Here is a 13950-nt window from a genome sequence, read left to right on the forward strand (position 1 = left end):
CCCTTACTCACGTAAGGTATTACTTGGACGACCCAGTGCACTTGCTGGTTAGTTGTGCGGATTACAAATTCGTGCACCATGCATGCACAAGATCCTATTGGAGGGTGACGCCAAGCCAGTGGTCCAACCACAAAGGCGGCTGAATCCAACCATGAAGGAAGTGGTGCAGAAGGAGGTCACTAAATTACTAGAGGTTGGGATTATTTATCCTATTTCTGACAGCCCCTGGGTAAGCCCTGTCCAAGTCGTCCCTAAGAAGGGAGGCATGACAGTGGTTAATAATGAAAAAAATGAACTGGTTCCTACAAGAACAGTTACAGGGTGGCGTATGTGTATTGATTATAGAAGGCTCAATACAGCCACCAGAAAGGATCATTTTCCTTTACCATTCATAGACCAGATGCTAGAAAGACTAGCAGGTCATGAATATTACTGCTTCCTGGATGGATATTCAGGTTATAATCAAATTGCAGTAGATCCCCAAGATCAAGAGAAAACGGCATTCACATGTCCATCTGGAGTATTTGCATACAGAAGGATGCCATTTAGCCTGTGCAATGCACCTGCAACCTTTCAGAGGTGCATGCTCTCAATTTTCTCTGATATGGTGGAAAAATTTCTGGAAGTCTTCATGGATGACTTTTCAGTATTTGGAGACTCATTCAGCTCCTGTCTTAACCATCTAGCACTTGTTCTAAAGAGATGCCAAGAGACTAACCTGGTTTTAAACTGGGAGAAGTGTCACTTTATGGTGACTGAAGGAATTATCATTGGGCACAAAATTTCGAACAAGGGAATAGAGGTGGATCAAGCTAAGGTAGAGGTAATTGAAAAATTACCACCACCTGCCAATGTTAAGGCAATCAGAAGCTTTCTGGGGCATGCAGGATTCTATAGGAGGTTTATAAAGGATTTTTCAAAAATCGCCAAACCTCTGAGCAACCTGCTAGCTGCTGACACGCCATTTGTCTTTGATAAGGAGTGTCTGTAGGCATTTGAGACTCTGAAAGCTAAATTGGTCACAGCACCAATCATCTCTGCACCAAATTGGACATTGCCATTTCAACTAATGTGTGATGCCAGTGACCACGCCATTGGTGCAGTGTTGGGACAAAGGCATGACAAGCTTCTGCACATCATTTACTATGCCAGCCGAGTTTTAAATGACGCACAGAAGAACTATACAACCACAGGAAAAGAGCTACTTGCAGTGGTTTACGCCATTGACAAATTCAGATCCTATTTAGTAGGATCAAAAGTGATTGTGTACACTGTTTATGCTGCTCTTAAATATCTACTCACAAAGCAGGATTCAAAACCCAGACTTATAAGATGGGTGTTGCTTCTGCAAGAGTTTGATATAGAAATAAGAGACAGAAAAGGGACAGAGAATCAGGTAGCAGATCACCTGTCCCGAATAGAACCAATAGAAAGGGCGTCCCTCCCTCTTACTGAGATCTCTGAAAACTTTTCTGATGAGCAACTCTTTGCCATCCAGGAAGTGCCATGGTTTGCAGACATTGCAAACTACAAGGCAGTGAGATTCATACCCAAAGAATACAGTAGGCAGCAATCAAAGAAGCTGATCATAGATGCAAAGTATTATCTTTGGGATGAGCCGTATCTCTTTAAGAGATGTGTAGACGGAGTAATCCATAGATGTGTGCCTAAAGAAGAAGCGCAGAAGAACCTATGGCACTGCCATGGATCACAGTATGGAGGACATTTTGGAAGTGAGCGAACAGCCACAAGAGTCCTCCAATGCAGCTTCTACTGGCCTACTCTCTATAAAGATTCCCGAGCGTTTGTACTTAATTGTAACAGTTGCCAAAGATCTGGTAATCTGCCTCACAGTTATGCCATGCCTCAACAAGAGATCTTAGAGATTGAGTTATTTGATGTATGGGGTATTGACTTCATGGGACCTTTCCCACCATCATACTCAAACACTTATATTCTGGTGGCAGTGGATTATGTATCCAAATGGGTGGAAGCTATTGCAACACCCACTAATGACACTAAAACAGTGTTAAAATTCCTCCAGAAACACATCTTCAGCAGATTTGGTACCCCTAGAGTATTAATCAGTGATATGCCACTCCATATCATCCACAGACAAATGGGCAAGCTGAAGTCTCTAACAGAGAACTTAAAAGAATCTTGGAACGGACTGTAATTAACCGTAGAAAGGATTGGGCAAGAAGCTTGGATGATGCTCTATGGGCATACAAACAGCATTCAAGACCCCTATAGGGACCTCTCCATACCAGCTCGTATATGAAAAGGCATGTCACTTGCCAGTGGAACTGGAACACAAGGCCTACTGGGCAACCAGATTCCTAAACCTTGATGCCAAGTTAGTTGGAGAAAAACGATTGCTCCAGTTAAATGAGCTTGAGGAATTTAGACTCAATGCTTTCGAGAATGCAAAAATTTACAAAGAGAAAGCAAAAAGATGGCATGATAAGAAACTGTCATCCAGAGTCTTTGAGCCGGGGTAGAAAGTTCTGCTATTTAATTCTAGGCTCAAATTATTCTCCGGGAAATTAAAATCTCGGTGGAGAGGCCCATATGTGATTACAAGTGTATCACCATATGGATACATAGAGCTTCAGGATAATGATTCTAATAAAAAGTTCATTGTTAATGGACAGAGAGTCAAACATTATCTTGAAGGCAATTTTAAGTAAGAATGCTCAAAACTGAGGCTTGATTAAAAAGCTCAGTAATAGTCCAGCTAATGACAATAAAGAAGCGCTTGCTGGGAGGCAACCCAGCCATTTACAAAGTTTATTTGTTAATTAATTGATTTTTACAGGTATATGTCAAAGTATCTTCGAGGTAAAATAGCAATTGCTTGAATTCACAAAGTTACAAGGGAATTTGGAAGCTCACTGGCGTGAAAAAACCAGTAAGAAACATTTTGGGCGTTGAACGCCCAAAAGAAGCACCCACTGGGCGTTCAACACCAGTAAGGGCAGCTATCTGGGCGTTAAACGCCAGAAAGGAGCATATTCTGGGCGTTGAACGCCAGAAAGAAGCACCTTCTGGGCGTTTAACGCCAGATTGACAGCGTCCTGGGCGTTCAGAAAAACGCCCAGTGACAAAGGACTTCCTGGCGTTCAACGCCAGAAAGAAGCAACAACTGGGCGTTAAACGCCCAGGAGAAGCAGCAATTGGGCGTTAAACGCCCAAAACATGCAGCGTTTGGGCGTTTAACGCCAGGATGGTGGGAAGGAGGTAATTTTGTTTTCAATTCAAATTTTTTCCAATTTTCATGTTTCAATTCATGATTTCTTGCATAAACATGTTACAAACTCTCATCTTTCAACTTCAATTTCAAAAAAAAAAAAATTTTCCTAAACATATTTCTTGATTTTTCTTTAATTTCTTTTCAAATATTGTTCAAAATTCATCTATCTTTTTGAATTCTTTTAAATCTTTTTAATTTCTTCTCATATCTTTTTCAACTCATCATATCTTTTGAATTTCGAGATTCTCTCTCCTTCTATTCCTCTCTTTTCCTTTCTTTTGCTTGAGGACAAGCAAACCTCTAAGTTTGGTGTGATTTGCCATGATCACCGAGCTAAAACTCATCAAGATCATGGCACCTAAGGGAACAGGAAGAGCAAGGGCGTAACTTAAAGGAACTGAAGCGTCAAAACTTATCTCTTGAAGGACCAAGCACCCCACAGACTAGAGGAACATCTACTTCCCAAAATACAGGTTGTTAAGTTCTAACTTTAGCTTTAACTCTGTGATAGTATTATTATAGAAATTTACCTTAGAAGTTATATAGGAGTAGTAGTAATTAGCATGTCTATTTTGGTTTTATTTCCAATTAAGTTATAATTTAATTCTCTCATCATCATCAAACATGAATAAAATAGTAGATTTTTAGAATAAAGAGGCAATTTAATTTTTTCGAGTTCTTAATAAGGAAAATTTTAATTATTTATATGTGGTGGCAATACTTTTTGTCTTCTGAATGAATGCCTGAACAGTGCATATTTTTTATATTGAATTTTATGAATGTTAAAATTGTTGGCTCTTGAAAGAATGATGAACAAGAGAAATATTATTGATGATCTGAAAAATCATGAAATTGATTCTTGAAGCAAAAAAAAAACAGTGAAAAAAAAAGAAAAAAATATTTTTCCAAAAAAAAAAGAGAAAGAAAAAGCAAGCAGAAAAAGCCAATAGCCCTTAAAACCAAAAGGCAAGGGTAAAAAGGATCCAAGGCTTTGAGCATTAATGGATAGGAGGGCCCAAGGAAATAAATCCATGCCTAAGCGGCTAAATCAAGCTGTCGCTAACCATGTGCTTGTGGCATGCAGGTCCAAGTGAAAAGCTTGAGACTGAGTGGTTAAAGTCGTGATCCAAGGCAAAAGAGTGTGCTTAAGAACCTAATTTCTTTTCATCCTATTTTATTTATCTAGTTGCTTGAGGACAAGCAACAGTTTAAGTTTGGTGTTGTGATGAGCGGATATTTTATACGCTTTTTGGGGGTAATTTCATGTAGATTTTAGTATGTTTTAATTAGTTTTTAATAGAATTTTATTAGTTTTTAAGCAAAAATTATATTTCTAGACTTTACTATGAGTTTGCGTATTTTTCTGTGATTTCAGGTATTTTCTGGCTGAAATTGAGGGAGCTGAGCAAAAATCTGATTTAGGCTGAAAAAAGACTGCTGATGCTGTTGGATTCTGACCTCCCTGCACTCGGAATGGATTTTTTGGAGCTACAGGAGTCCAATTGGCGCGCTCTCAATTGGGCTAGAAATTAGACATCCAGGGCTTTCCAGCAATATATAATAGTCTATACTTTGCGCGAAGATAGATGACGTAAACTGGCGTTCAACACTAGTTCCATGCTGCTGTCTGGCGTCTAGCGCTAGAAACAGGTTACAAGTTGGAGTTCAACGCCCAAAACATGTTACAACCTGGCGTTCAACTCCAGAAACAGCCCAGGCACGTGAGAAGCTTAAGTCTCAGCCCCAATACACACCAATTGGGCCCTAGAAGTGGATGTCTGCACTATCCATCTTAGTTTACTCATTCTCTGTAAACCTAGGTTACTAGTTTAGTATTTAAACAACTTTTAGAGGATTATTTTGTATCTCATGACATTTTTAGATCTGAATTTTATACACTTTGATGGCATGAGTCTCTAAACTCCATTGTTGGGGGTGAGGAGCTCTGCAGCATCTCGATGAATTAATGCAATTACTTTCGTTTTCCATTCAAACACGCTTGTTCTTATCTAAGATGTTCATTCGCGCTTAAATATGAAGAAGGTGATGATCCGTGACACTCATCACCTTCCTCACTCCATGAATGTGTGTCTGATAACCACCTCCGTTCTACATCAGATTGAATGAGTATCTCTTAGATTCCTTAATCAGAATCTTCGTGGTATAAGCCAGATTGATGGCGGCATTCATGAGAATTCGGAAAGTCTAAACCTTGTCTGTGGTATTCCGAGTAGGATTCTGGGATTGAATGACTGTGACGAGCTTCAAACTCCTAAAGGCTGGGCGTTAGTGACAGACGCAAAAGAATCAATGGATTCTATTCCAACCTAATTGAGAACCGACAGATGATTAGCCGTGCTGTGACAGAGCATTTGGACCGTTTTCACTGAGAGGATGGGAAGTAGCCATTGACAACGGTGACACCCTACATATAGCTTGCCATGGAAGGAACCTTGCGTGTGGGAAAAGGATTTCAAGGAAAAGTTAAAATTCAGAGGACAAAGCATCTCCAAAACTCCAACATATTCTCCATAATTAAAGTAACAATTATCTATTTCACGCTCTTTTATTTTTCTAATAATTCCTACTGATAATTTTAATTGAAATCCTGACTAAGAATAATAAAATAAACATAGCTTGCTTCAAACCAATAATCTCCGTGGGATCGACCCTTACTCATGTAAGGTATTACTTGGACGACCCAGTGCACTTGCTGGTTAGTGGTACGAAATCACCTTAAGATTTTGAGATTGGGATTAGAATTTCGTGCACCATTAGGGTTTGTAACATTTTATACTTCAAGTTTGATTTTGGATTCTAGCAACTTTCCTTGTAAGTTTTCCTTTAATTGTCTCTTTTAATACATTGCTTGTTCTACATTTTCTCTTATTTTCATCTCTCTTGTCAATATTTACATAGTCTTGCAATTTTGGATTTCTAGTTGTTTAATTTGATGTTTGATGGCTTTTATATGTTTGTTGAGTTACTTTTATTGATTTCGATCATTTATGGTTCATAGCTTTTATTAATTTACCAATTTTGCCATGTTTTATGATTATGCTCTCTATGTGTTTGATAAAATGTCAATCTTAGTTATGGGGTATATTTCCACCCTTTGGCTTGGGGAAATGAGTGTATGGATTGCTAGAGCCATAATGTCCAACATTTAGTGATAATTCTTGGGTTGTTAGTTGTTATTGTTTCCACTAACGCTAGCTTTTTACTAAGGTAATTAGTAAGTTAGCTAGGATTTGTGGATTAATAACAATTATGCTCACTTGACTTATCCTTCGATGTTAAGCATTGACTTAGTGAGATTAATCCATCATAATTATCAGAGTTATGGTTATGGCAAGGAAGGGATTCCATAACTCATCCCAAGTCAAGGTTTCATTTATGTTTTAAATCACATTTCTATCACTTTATAGTCTTACTTGTTTATATTACATACATAGTTCTTTTAGTTCTTTTATTAGTTTATTAATTACAATTTTGCCTTGTTCTTTAATTCCTTTGTTGCTTATTTCTTCATTGAAAACACCCCTTGCTTTTCACAACCAAAATTGTATGCACTTGTTGTCACTAGTTCCTAGGGAGAACGACCCGGGAGTCGAATTACTCTCGGTTAAATTTGGTTTGAATTGTGACATTATCTTGAATTGAATTTTGATTAAGAGGATCTATTGCTAGTTTGGACTATACTCACAATGGAATTACTTTATCTAGTTTTCCGAATTGGCATAAATCCCTTTTTATCAAATTGGCACCGTTGCCGGAGAGCTAGTGTCATGAGTGCTTTATTTTGGTTGTTGTAAATATGTCCATAGTGTAAATAGATACTTTTTGGGTTGTTTGCTTGTTTTTGCTATTAATTAGGATTTTATTTCTTTTGTTATTTGATGTCTTTAGTTTTAATTTTCTATTTCTTCTATGAGTTATCACCCTCTTGGTTTGGAGTTTGGTTGTTATCATTTTTTAGGACTTGATAACTTCAATTTTGGATTACATCATGGGATTGGAACATCAATTTTGGAGGGATCAACCTCTTCTACACTACAATGAGCAAAACTCTTCCCATTAAGCATACCGAAACCAAGGATATGGTGGATTTTACTTTGATTATACACCTCCACCACCATATTCCTATAACCGATACCCCCAACATCATCCTCAATCACAACATTTTCAAACACCACACAAGTACCAACATCCACCTTCTTACATACCACCTCTAAACACTTGCCAACATGAGTCACCTCCCACATATACAATCTTTCTCCTAATTTATGAACCTTCATTTTCACCCCAATATGAAGTTATCTCACCATTGGCCCAAGACCATCAAGACCTTCAAGCTTTTATACAAGAGCAAGAAGGATTTCGAAGGACACAAGGGGAGTTCATGGCTACCATAGGCAAAGTGGTAAACCGCTTAATCCTCTTACGCTCATCCGATCAAGGCATTCCTCTTGAGGAATGTGAGGGATCAACTAAGGCTTGTAGTGAAGAAGAGAGCATGGAGCCACAAGGAAAAGAAGAAAGGTTAGAGCTTAAAGTGCAACTAGAGGAAGAAAGAGAAGTATATGAATCGGAGGAGAGAAAGGAGGAGTTGAGGGAGATTGATCAAAATGAGGATTCCATCATAAGTGATTTTTTGTCCTCCTTGGTCGATCCCCTCAATGATTCTAATGAGCTTCTTCCCATTGAGTTTGAGAGAGACATGGAGGTAGACTTCTCACAACCTCCTTGTTATGACTTGAGTGATGGGGAAGAGGAAGTTGGTGAGGAAGAAATTCCGTTCCAAGAACATATTGAGTGGGTGGCAATTTCATCTATGAGCTTCATTGGCCTCCACCAACATGGTATATTGGAGACGGACTACCAACTCAAGGTCCTTCTTGGGTTGGTACATGGTGGAGAAAGGAGTATTGGTTGCCAAAGGAATCCAAAGCTCTTCAAGAAAACCAATTCAAGAATTGGAACTCAATCACAGTGTAAAGCACAATTGAGTGGTTTCCGGAGAATGTTGGGTTGTTTCAAGGGTCATTTGAAAGCTTGTCCATCCGGCTTGAAGCATAGTGATCAAGAAGAAGGTGACCGGAGGCCAAGAATATGGGATCCCAGAGGAGTCTTGAAGTGCAAGCATGGATGGAGGTTCAAGGAGGAGTGGAAACACAAGCCACCCTAGCAAGAGTCTCCTCAACAAGTCCAACTTAAGGACTATAAACCAAAGTGCTAGGTGGGAGACACCCCACCATGGTAACATTGTTCCTATCCTTTACTTGTTTTAATTTTAGTTTCTTGCATGTTTGCTTGTTTTGGTTAGCTTAGGTTAGTTTAATTTTTGAGTTTGATAGGTTAAGTTCCATATGGATCATGATTTGATGGATTTTGAATGTTTGGGGTTGAAAAATGTGTTGAAATAAGATGGAGGACCCTAGAATTTGAAGAAGTTTTTTTTGAAAAATAGGGCATCTGTGCGTGCGCACAAACCTCCTTGTTTCACGTCCTGTGCGTGCGCACTGCTCTGTGTGTACGCACACGTCCCCCTTCTTGTGCTCTTTGTGCGGCCGTACAGACATGTGCGTCCGCACGCCAACTTGCATCCCCTCTGGTGGGAGCGATGGCACAGCTTGTGCGCGGGAACATCCTCACCTTTTTTTCCTTCTGTGCGCGCGCACGGTTGTTTGTGCGCGTGCACACATGATCCTACAAAAAAAGACTCTTATGTGCGTGTGCACACACTTGTGCGTGCGCACACCTCTTACACACCCCTTTGTCCGGAGCATTCACACGATTCATGCGGACGCACCCCTTCCCTTTTTACCTAGTGTGCGTACGAACACATACTTGTGCATACGCATAAGTGCTGTTTTGGCAAAAAAAAATTATTTACTTTTCTTTAAGCCCTAACGCACTTCCGCCCCTTCCATCCCTCTTTTTTCTTGCTTTTTTCATGTTTTTCTACTTGTTTTACTTAGTCTTTATTACATTTCATTTTCATTTTAGTAGTTGTGTCAGTTTTGGTTCACTTGTTGCTACTTGAATAAATTACAAGTGTTTGTTTAATGTTTGATTGGGTTGCTTGTTGATTAAATTTCATCAATGCACTTATATTTTGCCTCAATTTATTAGTATCTAGTGTGTTTGATAACTCATGTTTTAATTGTACCACTAGGACAATTATGTAAGTACATTGGATTAAGTGATTTGAGTTGAAATTACTTGTTCATCATGATTTTCATATTAAATTCATCACATGATCGGTACTTGTTCCTTGTTAATGCTTTGCATTTGTTTGAGTGACTCAACTTGATTCTTATCAAGATTGGCACTTTTTGTAACAAGTACCTTCCCATGTGACTTTTTCTTTATGTTTCATAATGAATAACAAATTTTTGGTTCATTATTGAATTGGTTATTGTTAATTGTGCTATCTTCTATCAATTTTGCACTTTCAGATGCACAACTTCAATATCCAATAATTCCTAAACTCAATTCACTCTTGTGGTAGTTGCCTAAGTAGGCTTGTCCTTAATTGATGTTCATCTATTGCTTGCAACTTAGGCCATTTAATTGAGGAACTCATATTTACCTTTTTGATCGTGTGGATGCCGTTTTAACTGGCCGTTGTGTGTGTTTCAACCGCGCGCATAATTGGAATGCACACATGGCTCATTTTTTCATCATACCACACCACTGTACAAACTTCCTCAATTAGATGCTTATTAGCTCCGCCCTTTATATTTTTGTGCTACTTGTCCCATGATTCCTAATTACACCTTATTCGCTCTTTTTGAGGAGGAGACATAACGGCAAGGAGTCGGGAGAGGAGGAGGCTGCCGAAGAGGGAGATGCCAAGAATGCATTGAACTTGACAATTTTCATGCAACCCGAGTCCCTGCATCCGCCAACTGAAGGTGGAGCTCTTGAGAGACACCCCCAGAATTGTGTTCGTGTACGGAGGACTGTGCAAAGTTTAAGTGTGGGGGAGGATTCACCATTTTTAGGGCGTAAACTTTTTTGTTCGAACACTTTGCACTTCATTTTTTGTTTTCTTTTATTATGTTTCTTGTAGAATTTGTTAGTATTTTTTTATTATTGCATCTTTACTCTAGTTAATATATATAGTATTTTCATGGTATATATAGTACATATATTGGTTGTGATTGGATGTTGTGAATAGCATGTGCCTAGTTCAATTTTGTCCTAATTGTTCATGTTAATGTTTGGTTGTTGAAAATTAGGAATAGAACTAGAAATTTTTAAAAAAAATTGCATCCATCACATCATACATATAGGAAATAATTTTGGTGAAAAACAACAAGAATTTTTCAAGAATTTTGTTTCAAGGGCATTCTATTGAATTGATTTGGAAAATTGTCTTTAAAACTTGCTTGAATGATTTTTATAGAACATAGAAGAGAGATAGAACAAAGCAACCTTGTGAGTTGTTGAGGCTTAATGAGTGGTTACACATTATAACCACAAATTTTGTTCATTGTGTGCTATGCTCCTTCTATGATTGTAATCTTAGTTTTGCTTGATTCTTTATTTTCAATGTTTGATGTTTTGAATGCATTTAGCATGATTGAGGCCATTTTTGAATTAGACTCACTCGCCCATATGGACCTACCCTTACATCCACCATTGTTAACCCCTTTGAGCCTTATTTACCCCATTGTTATTAATATCACCACATTACAACCCTAAGTGAAAAATCATGAATTACCTTGAATTGCATCTTTGATTAGCTTAGGTTGAAGAGTGTGTTTCATTTAAGTGTGAAAAAAATTTTGGGAAGCATTGGTAGAGAAAATGTTTATTTTGGGTACTTATTGAAAAATTTGAAAAATGGGTGCACATTCATGTATCAATTTGCTTTAACCATATGCATTGGTCATAGCAAAAAGAAAAAAATGATGAAAACAATGAAATAATAATAATAATAATAATAATAATAATAATAATAATAATAATAATAATAATAATAATAATAATAATAATAAGATGGGACAAAAGTGATCCTAAAGAAAAAGAAAAAAATGATGAATAAGAAATGCATATATGGATTTGGATGAAAAAGATGCATGGATGTGCATAAAAAGTGTGATTATGGGAAGTTAGGATGCATATTTTATTGTTTGGTTGAGTTGGACACTTGAGCTAATCAAAACCCAATTCCTTAGTCCACTTAGCTATATTTATCCTACCTTAACCCTAACCCCATTACATCCCTCTAAAGACCTCATGATACTTGCATTCATGCATCACATATTTGTTGATTGTTAGATGAAAAGTAAAACCTTGAAAGCATGATTAGGAGGAGACTTGAGTGATTAGACCCTAAAACACCGAGCGTTGAGAGTGTATACACACCTAGTGAGGATTCGATCACTCAACTCCATGTTTCCATACTTCTTATCATGTATTCTTGCAAGTTGCTTCATTTTGATGAGTTAAATCAATTCTCTAGATTGTGATTGCATTGAGTTATTTTCTTGCATTGAGTTATTTGATTGTTTGTTTTCACCAAATCAATAGGATACTGTAGATAGATAGATAGATATAGATTGCATATAGCATACTTGCATGCATATAGGTAGTTGCATTCAATAAGTTGTTTCCCTTTGATCATTCTCCTTGTTTGGTTTAGCATGAGGACATGCTATTGTTTAAGTGTGGGAAAATTAATAAGTCCATATTTGACAATATATTTTAGCTTGAATTGAGTGGATTTCATCATATAAACTCACACTTATTCACTAAAATAGCATACTTTTGTGTTTGATCCCTAAATTGAACCTAAATGTGAAAAACATGCGTTTTTGTGCTTAAATTGAGCAATTTAATCCCACTTTTATTCCATTCGATGCCGTGATATGTTTGTTGAGTGATTTCAGGCCTTAGAGGCAAGAATGGATGGCCAAAAGTAGAAGGAAGCATGTACAAGGGAGAACACATGAAGAAAACAAGGAAAAGCACACACAGCGACGTGTGCGTGCGCACAAGCACCTGTGCGTACGCATAGGAAGATTTTCAGCCAAGTGTGCGGACGCACACACAGGTCCCTGCACGTGATTTTATTAATGAAACATGTGCTTCGCGATTTTTGAGGTCTCTTGGCCCATTTTGGAGGGCTTGAAGGCTGAATTGGAGTGCTATATCAAAGGGAATTCAACACTTATCAAGAGAGCCATCTTAGTTTAGGAAAAACACATAGTAGTAGTAGGAGTAGTGTAGATTAGGAAATTCTCTCTTAGGGTTTTAGTTAGGGTTTGTAGCATTTTATACTTCAAGTTTGATTTTGGATTCTAGCAACTTTCATTGTAAGTTTTTCTTTAATTGTCTCTTTTAATACATTGCTCGTTCTACATTTTCTCTTATTTTCATCTCTCTTGTCAATATTTACATAGTCTTACAATTTTGGATTTCTAGTTATTTAATTTGATGTTTGATGGCTTTTATATGTTTGTTGAGTTACTTTTATTGATTTCGATCATTTATGGTTTATAACTTTCATTAATTTACCAATTTTACCATATTTTATGATTATGCCATCCATGTGTTTGATAAAATGTCAATCTTAGTTATGGGGGAGATTTCCACCCTTTGGATTGGAAAAATGAGTGTATGGATTGCTAGAGCCATAATGTCCAATATTTAGTGATAATTCTTGGTTGTTAGTTGTTATTGTTTCTACTAACACTAGCTTTTTACTAAGGTAATTAGTAAGTTAACTAGGATTTGTAGATTAATAACAGTTATGCTCACTTGACTTATCCTTCGATGTTAAGGGTTGACTTAGTGAGATTAATCCATCATAATTATCATAATTGTGGTTATGGCAAGGAAGTGATTTCATAACTCATCACAAGTCAATGTTTCATTTATGTTTTAAATCACATTTCCATCACTTTATAGTCTTACTTGTTTATATTACATACATAGTTCTTTTAGTTCTTTTATTAGTTTATTAATTACAATTTTGCCTTGTTCTTTAATTCCTTTATTGCTTACTTCTTCATTGAAAACACCCCTTGCTTTCCACAACCAAAATTATATGCACTTGTTGTCACTAGTTTATAGGGAGAACGACCCGGGAGTCGAAATACTCTCGGTTAAATTTAGTTTGAATTGTGACATTATCTTGAATTGAATTTTGATTGAGAGGATCCATTGCCGATTTGGACTATACTCACAACGGAATTATTTTAACTAGTTTTTCGAATTGGCATAAATCCCTCTTTATCATGTCACTTGGACAGAAATGGCCTGAAGGATGAATTTGAGTCCTGAAGTACAATTTCAAAAATTAATTTGAGGAATTATTAATTTCAATGACTACTTTAACTTTCGAATGCAATTTATGAAACTACTTTAAGGTTTAACTCCCGAATCGGCAAACTCTAAGTGTGTGTTTGGATTTCAGTTTGTAAACGGGAGTTTTCATAAAATTGATTTTGCAAACTTGATTTTGATGAAAAGTAAGTTTGTGTTAAAGTGATTTATGTTTGGTAATCTTTATATCAAAATGAATTATAGTAAAGTAAATACTGTTTGGATTATACTACTCAAGATTACTTTTAGATAAAAAAACTACTAAAATAGATATCAACTTAAATAATTTTTTTATATTATTCTATCATTTTAATTTAGATATTTACATAGATATTATTAATTAATTTTATAAAAAG

The sequence above is a fragment of the Arachis duranensis genome, chromosome 5, assembly GCF_000817695.3.
Source record: "Arachis duranensis cultivar V14167 chromosome 5, aradu.V14167.gnm2.J7QH, whole genome shotgun sequence".
NCBI classification, from domain to species: Eukaryota; Viridiplantae; Streptophyta; class Magnoliopsida; order Fabales; family Fabaceae; genus Arachis; species Arachis duranensis.